The following is a 14,544-nucleotide window of genomic DNA, read 5'->3' on the forward strand; positions in this document are numbered from 1 at the left end:
CCAACGCACACATATTCACCTAAGATCTGAGATAGTCTTGCTCCCAATCCAAAAGTGAGGGGAAGAAATTCAAAAAATGAAACTGAACCCATTTCTAAGAAAGACATGTGATGCGATTGACCACGTGATTAACAATCGAGCTTTTTTTATTAAAAAAAACTATTTACGACACCTCCAAATAGTCCAAATCACTACATGCCAAATTGAAAGCTACCTAATAATTGATATTTACCCCTACTAAAGCACTCATGAAACTTAAGCAAAATAATAATGAAATGAGGAATAGTCACATCTCTACAAATCCACCTAAAGACTCCATACCAAATAGCATATGTGAACCCTCAAGACACAAACAAATGATTGAATGACTCTACCTGAGAAGAGTACGTAGCACAATCCATGATAATGGGTTTGATTAAAACCATAAGGTTGATACAATTTTCTCTGATCGGGATGCAATCCTACAACAACTTCCAAGAAAAAATGAACACTTTTGAAGGAGTTTAAGCACACCACCCCTTTACTAGAAATTTAATGACATGATCCACCCCAGCAGACAAAGAGGAACGAATCAAAAAAGAAGATTTAAAAAAACACACTCTCATTACTAACCTTTTAAACCAAAGCGTCCTTTCGGCCATGGGTATCCAAACCAGTCAAGAAAATCACCAAACTGCTAAGCAACTCTTCCTCCCAAAACAACAAATGAAATAAGGAATGACATGGCATATATTTTTTAAAATAAGGAATAACCTCCTAAAGGACACACACAAAGGGTCGAAATTGGGTTTTTTAACCATTTTCAAGCGACTTCCTAATATTATTTGCAAACCAATCAGAACCATTATCCACATTATAACAAATGAGGATGAATCTTTTCTTGATTCAATAGGGTACTTCTAAATTATATAGTGGGGTTGATCACTTTCAAATATTTAAAACTCAGTTTATTTTGCAAAACAAAAACAATTCCACTTTATTTAAAAAGTGGTATTTTTAAAAGAAATAATTATAATAAAGAGTTATATTACTTGTGATTGGTAAAATTTTGTAGGCAACATGTTAAGCAAGTTGTTCTTACGTTATGCGGGACTTTTTTGTCTCGAGGTAGCTTATTATTTGACGCGCGTGTTTTAATGGAGTGAATCTCGCACCTTCACGATTTGTTTCCTCTTATGCTCAATCAAATATTCGATTTAAAGCATGTACATTTTTGGAAAAGAATATTTATGAATCGTTTTCTTTCAAGATTTGAATTCTTATTCATATCAAATTCAAATATAATTAGATTTGTTTTAATCAAGATTCAGAGTTATGGTTTTCAGAACCAGACGCGTTCACGCTAATACCCTGCTAGGCTTTATGTTGGGCAACTGTTTCTATTTAATGAGCCATTCTCCTCATGTGAAGACACAAACCTTGTATTGTGAAGCTTGGTGTTTTATTTGTTATTTAGTCTTTGTGTTTAGGGTTGTACTACTCTATTTTAGGGTTATCTTTCTAAGTTAAGAGAATAGAGTATTTGTGTTGTCATTGTGATTCATCAATTCATATAATTTTGTAATTGTACAAACACTTGGGAGAGTGTTTGAGTGAGAGTGAGATGAGTCTAAGATTCAAGGGGAGCTTGGATTAAAGTTCACAATAGTATTAGGAAAAGGGATGTGAACTGGGAGAGTTCATATTAGACAAACGATATTATTGGCTAATAAGAGTGAACTTTATTTCATTGAGATGATCCCTCCAGACGTAGGTGATTGTGCACCGAACTGGGTTAATAATTATTTGTTTGATTTATTTTACGCATTTCTTTCCTTTGTTACGAAATCTTGTTGTCATACACATTGTTCCAACATTGTGTCTGACATCTTGACATCGGTAAAGCAAAAATTTTATTGGCATCAGAGTAGTCACTCTAATCTGGTTAGGTGAGCTCCGGGGTTTCTCTACATCCTGTTCAAGATGGACAATGCAAAATAAGGAGAATACTTGAATTGACTGCCATTTCTTGATGGTACGAACTATAATTACTGGAAGACTCATGTGATTGCCTTTCTCAAGTCAATGGACACTAAGGCTTTGAAATCAGTCATAAAGGGATGGACTTCTCCAAAAGTTACAACAGAAGATGACACTGAAACTTTGGAGCTTCTAAAAGGATTATTCAAAGGAAGAAGATGAAGAAGCACTTGCTAATTCTCATGCCCTTAATTCTATTTACAATGGAGTTAACAATAATATCTTTATAATCATTAACATTTGAACCATTTACCAAAAAGCTTGGGAAACTCTTCAAGTTGCTCATGAAGGAACATCCAAGGTTTGTGTGTTAAGACTTCAACTTATCACAACGAAAATTGAAAATATAAATATGAAGGAGGAAAAAACCATTGCTGAATTTAATGTTCGACTCTGTGACATTGCCAACAACTCTTATACCCTTAGTGAAAAGATGTCAGAAGAAAAGTTGGAAAGAAAAATCCTTAGATATATTACAAAGAGGTTTGATATGAAAGTCACAGCCATTGAAGAAGCCCGAGATGTAAACCAATTTAAAGTTGATAAGTTGATTGAATCTTTTCTAACTTTTTAAATATCGATCAATTACAAATCATACAAAAAGAGTAAGAGAATGGCTTTTAAAGTTGAAGTTGAAGAAGGTGAAAATCATTTAGAAGGCGATGTTGATGATAACTTGACTAAATCCATTTCCCTTTTAGCCAAAAGCTTTAGCAAGGTCATGATAATACTTGGCAGGAGATTAAGGAACAATGTCACTACCAATGTCAAAGACAGCGAACATTAGAACTCCAAAGGTGTTAACTTTTAGGGTAAAGGAAAATATGGATAAAAATAAACAAAAAAAGGTCAAGGGAATTCAATGTCATGAATGTGAATGCTTTATAAATATTCAGGGTTAATGCACTAACTTTCTTAGAAAACAAAAGAAGTGATATAATGCCAGCTTTTATGATGTTAAGTTAGATTAGGAAAGCAAAACTAAGCAAGCCAACAATGTGTTTGGATTCAGAACTCGCATCAAGTCAAATTTAGAGGTGCATAATAATGGTGATGCAAGTGATAACGTGATGTATGATAATGCACTTGCTGAAGGCTACAAGATTTTGTATCTAAATTGGATTGAAGAACACAAAGATGACTCATGGACACCGTCTATGAATTAAATGAGGAAATTGATCATCTTAATTCTAAACTTGAAGGAATGACTAAATATGTTTGCATGATAAATTATGGAACGAAAACCCTTGATGAAATTCTAGGGGTGGTAAAAATGTCAAGAGGCATGAAAAGAATTAGATATAATTATGACTCATAAAAAATCAAGTTTGTTCCCCCTGTCAAGAAAATTGAGTGCATCATGTCAGACTACAAGTCACAATATTCTATTAAATATTGTATCTATCCCTCTAATTCTTATGTCATAGCCTCCTATATGTCAATGTTGTGGTATACATGGACATATATGACATTACTGCTACAAAATATATAGTAGACTTGTCTATCACCATAAGTCTTATCTTACTTGGAAAGCAACCAAAGATATGCATCCTCAACAAAATGGGGTTGTTGTGCATAAGAATCGTATTATTCAAGAGATGGCTAGTGTTATGCTTCATGCCAAGAATCTTCCCTATAGATTTTGAGCGGAGGTAATAAATATTGCATGTCACATCCACAACCGTGTAACCATTCGACCAGGTACCAAGGTCACTCATTATGAGATATGGAGAGGAAGAGTGCCAAATATGGAATACTTTCATGTGTTTGGTAGCAAGTGTTATATCCTTGCTGATAGAGAGCGAAGACGAAAGTTGGATCCTAAAAGTGATGACGACATTTTCTTGGGATATTCCACAAATAGTAAGGCATGTCGTGTGTTCAATAATCAAACAAAATATATGATGGAATTCATAAATGTCATTATTAATTACATCAAATCTGAAGTTTTCATTCAAGAAGATGAGAATTCTGATATTCTAGAGCAACATGTCTTATCTAATCACCCAGACAAGCATACCAACATCATTCTGCCAACAGTAGATGATAACACAAAAGCCGATGAAGGTAGTGCTCTAGAAAATAGAGGACCATCTACAAAAGTACAAAAGAATATTCCCATTTAAAACATAATTGGGGATCTGAATGAAGGAGTTACAACCATATCAAAAAAGCTTGTCAATTATAGAGAATTTATAGCCAAAATGTGCTTTATACCAAAATGAGCATAAAAATGTTAAGGAATCCCTCAAGGATGAATATTGGATCAATTATATACAAGAAGAACTTATTCAATTCAGAAGGAATAAAGAATGAGAATTAGTTGCTATACATGATTATGCCAACATCATTGGCACCAAGTGGATCTATAAGAATAAGTGTGATGAGAATGAGAATGTTATAAAAAATAAAGCCCGTATAGTGGATCAAGTCTATACTCAAACATGGGGAGTAGATTTTGATAAAACCTTTTCCCTAGTTGCCCATATATAAGATATAAAATTGTTGTTAGGAGTTTCATGCCTTATGAAATTCAAACTCTACCAAATGAATGTGAAAAGTGTCTTCCTGAATGGAAACTTGAATGAGGAAGTTTATGTTGAACAACCAAAAGGGTTCCTTGATCCACGGCTTCCCAATCAAGTGTATAAACTTAATAAGGCTCTTTATGAGTTGAAGTAAGATCTCAAAGCTTGGTATGAAAGACTCACATAATTTCCCACTAGCAATGTTTATGTTCGTGGGGGAATTGACAAAAAAATTTATTTAAGAAATAAGAGGGAAAGCTCGTGATGGCTCAAATCTACGTGGATAATGTTATGTTTGGTGGAATTTCAAGAAAGGTGGTAGAACATTTTGTTCAACAAATGCGATTTGAATTTGAAATGAGCTTGGTTGGTGAACTTACTTACTTTATTGGGTTTCAAGTTAACCAAAAGAAAGATGGAATATTTGTTTCCCAAAGAAAGTATGATAAAAATATAGTGAAGAAGTTTGGTCTGGAAAATGCTACGCATAAACGCACCCCTACTGCCACTCATGTCAAGCTTACTAAAGATGATCAAAGAGTAACTATTGATTAAAGTATAAGAGTATGATTGGTAGTCTCTTGTATCTCAATGTTAGCCATCATGACATCACTTTCTTTTGATACAAACTCCTTTCTAGTTGGGTATTATGATGTCAATCCAAAAATTAGTCATATCACACATGTCAAAAGAATCATCAAGTATATAAGTGGAACTTGTGACAATGGGCTTTTATACTCTTTTGATACTAAGTCCTTTCTAGTTGGGTATTATGATGTTGACTGGGCAGGTAATGTAGATGATATAAATAGAATCTCTATTGGATGTTTCTTCCTAGGAAATAATCTCATTTATTGGTTCACCAAAAAGAAAAGTTGTGTTTTTGTATCCACTACAAAAGTTGAGTATATTATTGCAGGAAGCAGTTGCACTAAACTAATATGGATGAAGTAAATGTTAAAAGATTACAATGTCACACAAGATATCATGACATTGTACTTTGACAACATGAAAGCTATCAAAATCTCAAATAATCCAATCCAACATAGTTGTACCAAGCACATTGACATTAGACATCATTTCATTAGAGAGCTAGTAGAAGAAAAAGTGACTTCTCTGGATCATGTTACTACTGAAAAGTAACTAGCAGACATCTTTACAAAATCCCTAGATGCCACTCAATTTGAATAACTAAGAACCTTATTATGGTTATGTATGGTGGAATCATTGTAGAAATCAATGCTGAGGTGGTTGGAAATTAATTGGGTAGTATTTTTTTCCAACCAGTTCATGCTTTCCAAGAACCATGTAGTGTATCTTTTCAAGACCAATAAAGAGATTGTAAGTCTTCATATTCAAAATTTTAAGTCTCTTTTTTATGTTTTATTTCCGCGCTTCACTCTTCTAGCACACTATTCATCTTCCTCAAAAAGTTATCTCTCGGCCAAGTTGTCCACACTACTACAAAAACACATTTAACCTCAGGCACAAATGGGATTTAACCTCGGTTACTTAGTGTCATACCCTTTCTATTTCCCTACTGAGTTATCCATCGTAGAAGATTTTACTTTTACTTTCCTTTCCGTCCATGGATCAGACAAATACCCTGTTGGGTTTCGTTCCTCGTTGGGTAGTGTCTTATTTGACAGTTTCTTTCCAGTTTATTCCTGGATTGAACTTCGTCTCTGAAAATTTTAATGATTGAGTCTCTCTAGGCTGTGAAACCTGGATTGAGAGTGCATTTATTTTTCAACTTTGAATACTTTGTCCCCTCAGGAAGAATCAATTGGTGGTTCCCCATTGAAGACAAATTTTATTCCCCCAGCAGTGTTGTTACAACACTCCCTTGAAGTTTATACCCAACAATGAGTGGTGATCTCTTTATTTGAGATGCTTGTTTTGTTCCTGGATTTCCTTGTGAATGACAAATGGTAATCTCTTCTCGAGAAGTTTGTATGTCCCTAAAGAAACTACCAATACCTCAAATTACCCTTCATTAAATGGCTATCTCTCCGAGAAGTTTCCGTCAGAGAAGTTTGAAGATCAACATATCAAATTTCATTTCATCAGATGGTAATCTCTCTAAAAGTCTCGAAGAGAAGTATGATGAAGTTATTTCTCATCAAATGGTTATCTCTCCGGAAAATTTCATCTGAGGAGTTTGTCGAAGATTATTACAAGTGTTTTATCTGCTTCATGCAATGTAAACCACAACTAATGGCAACTTCCCCAATAAGTTTGTTATCAAATTATGGTTATCTCCCCAGTAAATTTCGGTGATAAGTTTGATGAAGATCCATAAAAATGATTTTCTCTTAATTTGAGAAATTCGTTTAGAAAATTAACTGACCCGCGTCTCTTTAAAGATTCTCGGTGAAGTTATCAATTCAGAAAATAGTTACCCTTTTAGAAGCTTGTTTGCTTATTCTTTTCAAGTGGAAGACGTGATTAAAGAAGAAACTGAGACCCGTTCATGGTTTATGACCAGAATCGTGGGGATGTTTATTACCCTTTTCAAGTGGAAGACTTGATAAAGAAGAAACTGTGACCCGTTCTAGGTTTCTTTTTGCTTGGGTTTCAGAAAGATGGAAATGTGAGAGAGAAAAGGATGTTAAAGGGCAACATGTTAAATACCTGTAGCACCTCAAATTTGCACCTCCCATTTGTATACTCATTTCATTTGTAGGTCATTAGCATTGCATATCATGTTGCATTTCATCAGTCAAGACTGATCAGGAGAATCCATCTGTGCAAGAGAGCAAGGGTTTTTCCATGAGATGAAGGCCCTATGGTGGTTCCAATGAGCTTACATTACCCAAGGATCATTTTGAAGCAACTTGACCAAAGGCTAGAGGCTCAAGGTCCACAGTACATGTTCAAGTCATCTGAGGCCCATAAAAGTCAACTACAAGTCAACTGAGGGCTAGGAGATGGAGAAATGGTTTGAGACACTTCATTCATGTTCAAAAGAAGGTTATTCAACATGTCAAACATCTACCTTGAAGATTTTGAAGCCAGATCAAAAGTTTCCAAAAATGGAAAGTGACCTGTAATTTCAAGTTTCCAAAAATGGCAAGTTTTTGGACCAACTTCAATTCAACTTTCCAACATCAAAGAAGCTTAAAATGAAATTTTGTCCAACATGAAAGTTGAATATCTTTCTCTCCCATTTCCAAAAAGTCCAAGATCATGAATTTCTAATGAATGGTTAAGGAGTTATGATCAAATCATTGCAAAGTGTGCTTGAAACTTCAAATGGCCATATCTTTTGAACCAAAACTCCAAATTTGGTGGTTCTTTTTGCATTGTTCTTCTCATGTCATGAGGTTTCCAAATCAACCATCACATTGCATGAAATGTTATCACATGAGCATGTGCATATCCAAGTCAATTTTGGAGGGAAAATTGGAAATTTAAAAATGGTGCATTGTATGGATATTCTACCATTACCATTGAGTTTAAAAATGGATTTTGAGTGAAAATAATGAGCTTGGTGTACTATTCACGTGTGCATCTCATGCATGAGGTGAAAATGCAAATTTATACATGCACCTTATTTCTTTCTAATCTCAATTAAACATGGCTTAGTGTTAATTTCTGAATGATTAGCAAGGGATATAAAGGCTTAATCACAACTAAATTGGACAGAATACACATTTTCAGATCTAGATTTGGAATTTTGATCAAAATTTTCTCTCACAAAGAACTTCCAAATTCTTCACACAAACACTCATTTCCTTGCATAATTCATGATCATGGAGTGGTTTTGAGTAAGATTCAACGTGCACTTTGAAGAATTCGTGTCAGATTCAACCATGCTTGAAGCTTGAAGGTGTTAATGGAGTTTTCAAATTAAGCTGGATTCACACGTGTTGGAGCTTCAAATTCTTCATCAATCATCTCCACAAGACTTCTGGAATTGATCTGGACCATTACAAGCCTTGAAACGTGCAAAACAAGATTCTGCTCTTCAAGAGGTATGATTTTCGATCTCAATTATTCTCAAATCCATGAACATAATTGTGTAGATCCTTGTTTACTGAGAATTCCGGTAGAAAAATCAAGTGAAATGGTGTAGTATTGACTGAGTTATGTGCATTTGAAGTTTGAGATGCAAAAATGTTCATGCACGATTCTCTTTGATCTTGATGTTTTAGGCTTAATTGTTGTTTGATTCGTGCTCACCATGGAATAAGGATTTGAATGATATAGTTTTTGTGGATTTCTGGGCGAATCTGGAAAATCTGGAAATTTGTATGAGTGTTCATGCCACTGTTCATCTTCTTCATCATGAAGAAGATGAAGATTCATGCGTTCTGGAGATTTGTGTCGGTTTTCTGGACATTTGCGACGGTTTTCTGGTGATAGCGGCGGTTTTCTGGATTTTGCCATGCATGCTTAGGGTTTAGTGTGAAACGGTGACGTTTTGCAATTGGCGCGCGCACATTTCAAAAGTGTACTGGCTTCGATTCTGGCCGAGCGCAAGTTTTCAATTGTTCAGCATTTTTGTGCCTTTTCCCTCCATTTCCATGTATGCTTCACATGTTTGAATTCCATTTTTTATGCCAACTTAGAAAAATCATATAAAATTGAAAAATGATCCAAATCACTCCCAATTTTTTGCAAAATGATCCTTGTGATGTCTAGTTTTTTATGATCATGGTTTCAAAAGTTGTGCATGGCTGGAAATTTATTTGCTCTAGGTTGATTGAACACATGTGTATGTATGACCTTGCTTGATTCAAACTATCATGAAATGCTTGATTTTAATCCAATGGACATGAAATTTTACATGCTGATTCTAGACATGTTGATGGACCTTTGAGGCTTGGTTTGGTATTTTTATCATGTACCAATTCTGTTTTATGCTTGTGTTTGCATGGTGTGACAATTTGTGTCACACAATTTGATGATCAACTTATGCAATTTGATTTCCATGCCAAATGACCTCTAATGCTTCTGATTTTTTGCATGATGGATGTTTTGGATGTGTTTAATACTCATGAATTTTTCCAGAATTATTTGAATCATTTCTGTGTTGATTGGGAATTTTCATTCATGATGATCAGTTGGATGCCTTGAATTGGTCTTTGATTTCTCTTGCACACAAAATGAACTTGCTTGATGATTTTGCTTTGGTTCTTTTTAGGACTTGTTCTTGATGGATTAAATATGATTCATGTTGAGTTTGAGCTTCTGTTTTGGATTTTTGATTCACTTTTGACCCTAGGCTTTGACCTAGTGGTTTGCTACTTATATTTGAGTTGTGAATTGCAGGTTCAAGTGTGCATCTCCATGATTGATGTTGATCCTTCATTTGAGCTTGATCATTTGTTGTTGTTGGCTAACATTTGCTTGTTTTGTAGGCTTTGAGGACAATTCATTTGTGTTTGCCTTATGCCTTGCACAATTGTTGTCTGATGATGATTTGTCTGTCTGTTTGACTTTGACTATTGACTGTTGTCTGAGTATTGTACTGATTGGTTTAGCTGTTTCCACAGGTACCTAAGTTGCTTTAAGTTCATTTGAACTTTGCTTTGCTTGCTTGTGGTTGGCATACCACTGAGGTATAATTCCTTTGACTTCATGTAGTCTGGAAGACCTACTGTTATTGGTAGGCACCTGTCTGAAGCCCTCCTTAAGAGGCAATGTTTGTGGATGTTTAGTTTTGTGCCAAGCAGGTAAAGACCTCTTAAGAGGCAATTGGCAGATAAAAGGGATGTGCAATCCATCCCCTGCTATTCAGTTGTGTCATTCACTTTGCTCACACCATGTGTTGATGCATTGTGAATAGGAACCCAAGATCTTGTTGTGTCAGTCATGTGGAGAAGAGTTCCCTCATTCTGAACTCCCACACTTTCTATTTTGATTCAAGATCTCCCAGGCCAGGGATAAGAGCTGTGAGGTCTTACCCTCACTTCCCATTTCATCTGCTTCACCCTAACTCTCAATGTTAGGGTTAAGAGCTAAAAACACCCCATTCCAGTTGGCTTGTTTCTACAGCCTAGCCTTGTATGAGCCAATTGTTTGCATATAGTGTGTGTGCTTGCTTTATTGTGCTTGTAACACCCCAAATTTTGCCCTAAGATTGGTCGAACCATCTCGCGTTCTGTTGCATTTTTGCATTTAACTAATTACTAACAAGTTCTTGTAGTTGGTTGATTTTTGCAGGAAACATCGCGTGGTGCGCTCTTTAGCTTATGAAGGGCAAAACGGTCATTTGTTTACAGCCGGCCGTCAAGTTTGAATTTTGAGTTGTAATCAGGAACTTTGGTTTGTTTGATCTGGTTGGGAGATTTTAATCGGAAATGGTGTCGGAAGCGAAGTTAGTCGGATAACCATATTGCATTGTACCGTCATTTTATTTTAAATTAATTTTATTTAATTCTATTTTATATTTCATTTCATTTTAAAATAGATCATCTCATTTTAAGTTTTATTTCATTTTAAAATAATTAATCTCATTTTAAGTTTTATTTCATTTTAAAATAGATCATCTCATTTTAAGTTTTATTTCATTTTAAAATAATTAATCTCATTTTAAGTTTTATTTCATTTTAAAATAACTAATCTCATTTTAAGTTTTATTTCATTTAAAAATAACTAATCTCATTTTAAGTTTTATTTCATTTTAAAATAGCTAATCCCGTTTTAAGTTTTCATTTCATTTAATCCCGTTTTAAGTTTTCATTTCATTTTAGATAACTTCATTTTAAAAAAAAATTATAACTTTATTTCATAGTTTTATTTTAATTCTATTTCCAACATTAAACAAACAGCATATGCAGTGGTTTTCATTTTGTTTTGCATAATCATAATAATAATTTTCCACAAAAATAAGGAATTTTTATTAACTCTTTACACAAAAATAATAATACATAAAATTACAAAAATAATAAGTACATTTTCTACAAAAGGAATCATAAAATTCTTAAGTTACTATACTGTCTGATGTCTATTCGCTCCGATTCTCCGACTTTTCCGACATATCTTCAAACCTGCAAAATGAGCAAAAACAAGGAAATTAAATCGGTTAATTTGACACCCTCAGAGATATCATCATCGGATGTCCGGTTCGCGACCTCGGCCAGAACAGGGCAGATGTTTGTTCTTATCGAAAGGCACCTAAAGATGAAGAGGAAAACTGCATTTTGAGATTGCTTGGCCAAAAAGAGATTATACAGAAAAGAGCTTATTTGAAAAGCCGGTTTGAGAGGAAAATTGCATTTTGAGATTGCTTGGCCAAAAAGAGATTATACAGAAAAGAGCTTATTTGAAAAGCCGGTTTGAGAGGAAAATTGCATTTTGAGATTGCTTGGCCAAAAAGAGATTATACAGAAAAGAGCTTATTTGAAAAGCCGGTTTGAGAAGTGATTTTTCTCAGGAGGACGGTTTGCCCCAAATGGGACCTTAACTCCAATCGTCCTATGAAAAAACACAATTCCAACAAAAAGTCCAACAAGCTGAAATAGTTCAAACAAAACCAATTCAGAAACCAGTTCAGAAAAACAGTTCAGAAAACCAGTCCATCGAACCGGTTTAATTAACAAGTTTTCAAATCCACTGGATCCGTTCAACAATCCAAGCAATAGTTTTTTCCGAAAAAAAAGCAAGCAAATCTAAGAAAACTTTAGAAAACCACACAAGATCCTGTCAAACTCAGCACCAATATCTCCTGGAAAAGAGGCGTTAAGTTCGCAGCGGCGTCGCAAAAATCGTCCAGGCCCATCAAACGGAAGTATAAGAGTTTCATATGGTTCTTCAAAAAAGAGGATCGAAGAGAAGAACTTGCCGCAGCGGCTCAACAACAACAGAGGTTCAGAGGAGCCTCCGCTCCTTCATCATCACCTCGGATCACAAACGGAGAAAGAAAAAGAAGCAAACCTTGAGAATAACGATCTGAACCTAGCAAAGGAAAGCCATCGAACCGTCACCGTCGAAGCCGCAGCCAGAGGCCTCAGAAAGTTCTTATCACCGGCCGTTCTTCACCATCAACAGGTATAGATTTTCGGTCATTACTAATTTTCGGATGATTTCTGTATGTTTCGTGTTTAGGTATAATGAATTGAAGAAGAAATAGGAGCATGCATCAATGGAAAGGAAGGGGAAAGAAGCTTTCGGAAAAGCATCCATGGCGGCGAGGCACACATGCAGGAAGCGAAGAAGAGGAAAAAGGATTGTCAAACCCTAACCAAGACAACCTAGCCTTTTAATTTGTTTCTGCTTTACTGTCCTTCACTATCTTCCACTTTTCTTTTGTTTTGCTCTTTATTTTATTATAATAAACACTATTTTTTTTAAAATATTAATATTGAAAAGTTAGTAGGGGTTTAATAATTGGGATTCCTCAAATAGTTGTAGATTTTTATATAGGTTTATTGTAATTAATTTGTTTTAGTAACTTATAGTAAAAAAATATCCTTATACCATTAACATGTTTTAACAATAACCTGTAGTTAGTCTTATTAATTTACTAACTTTTAAAAAAAAAATTGTTTCATTAGCAATATGAGTCGTTGGTTAAAGTTAGATTAATGGTAAGGATAAAAGGTCCGCTTGTTAGAAATCTTTGTTTTAAATTAAGAATTAGCTTTTTTTTTTTAAATAAAACTTAATTTTCTTTCTTATCGTAAAAATGCAAAAATTAAAATTAAAATAGATCTTTTTTTTTTTTTGTAAAATAATTAAAAATATGACAGGGGTTTTTTTCTTAAAATAATAATGAACCCGTAACAAAATTTGTATTTTTCTCCTTCAATTTAGCAGTTTCATTTTTGCCGTTGATTTCTGTCTAACTTTTCACTAATGTTCTTTGTGTTTCTCCTCAGATCATGCTTAAATTCCGATTAATATTTATTCAGTTTATTTTGTTCCATGGATGTAATTTACGCGAGGCCATGGTCGCAGTTTATTTTATTTTTGCATTTTTTTGGGATTTGTAATTTACGCGAATGATCATCGCGACAACTTTCTTTACTTTCAGCACTTTATTTCTGCCATATAATATTTTGCCATGTTTGCATGTTTTCCCGTTATTTCCCTTCCGAAGGAATTAGGTCTAGCCGTTTGACCGCCGAGTCAATAGCCTTACCCTTTGAATGTTTCAAAACCCTAATCAGCTTAGGCGTCCCGCCGCGGACCCAAATGCCCTTTACCCTAGCTTTAGGTCAAAGAGTCGTCGTACTCTGTTGTAGGGTTTCCCGCCGTGGAATCCCTAATAATTTCAACCCTAATTTTAATTAACAAATTCAACGTAGAGGTTGGAGCCTCCGCACTCCCCGTAAGCGTGTCCTTAAGATACGTTTATTCCCCATTGAAACCTTGACCACAGTCAAGACGTTTCTAACCTCCCTTACGAGGGGAACTACAATTACTCTGATTCCATTCCCGTCAGGATATGTAGGCACAAGATGCGACGTCTTGCCGAGTAAACTTAGGACTAACCCTTAGGTCTCTTTTAGGTCACTTTATCCTTTAGCTCAGTACATATTCCCAACAGATAATAAAAATAAAAAGACATACAATAAACAAAAGGTTCCTGTAGAGTACTACAGAAGTTTAGGGTGCTAGTACCTTCCCTAAGCTTAACCAACCCCTTACCTAGGTATCTCCCTGCATTGTGCTTACGATGCAAGTATAGGTTTTTCCTCTTTTGACCTTGTCCTTCGGATAAATCAAAGAGCGGTTGTGAATTAAGAATTGTGATTCAAGCTAATTAATAGTTTGATATCCTATTTCCACCGCAACAGAAAATGGCGACTCTGCTGGGGAACAACATAATTAAGGGTTGCCCCTATTTTGTTTATTGTATGATATTTTATACTATTAATTGTATGTATATATTATTGTGTATTATGGGGGGTATCTTTGTTGTGAGGTAAGTCCTACACCCGGATTTGAGTGAACTTATTATAGGAGGTGATAGATTCAACGAAGCTTATAGGGAGTTGAATCCCGACCAAGCCGACTTGAGAATCACCGCTCAGTTGAGGCCCTT

This window comes from Lathyrus oleraceus, chromosome 4 (assembly GCF_024323335.1).
Source record: "Lathyrus oleraceus cultivar Zhongwan6 chromosome 4, CAAS_Psat_ZW6_1.0, whole genome shotgun sequence".
Taxonomy (NCBI): Eukaryota; Viridiplantae; Streptophyta; class Magnoliopsida; order Fabales; family Fabaceae; genus Lathyrus; species Lathyrus oleraceus.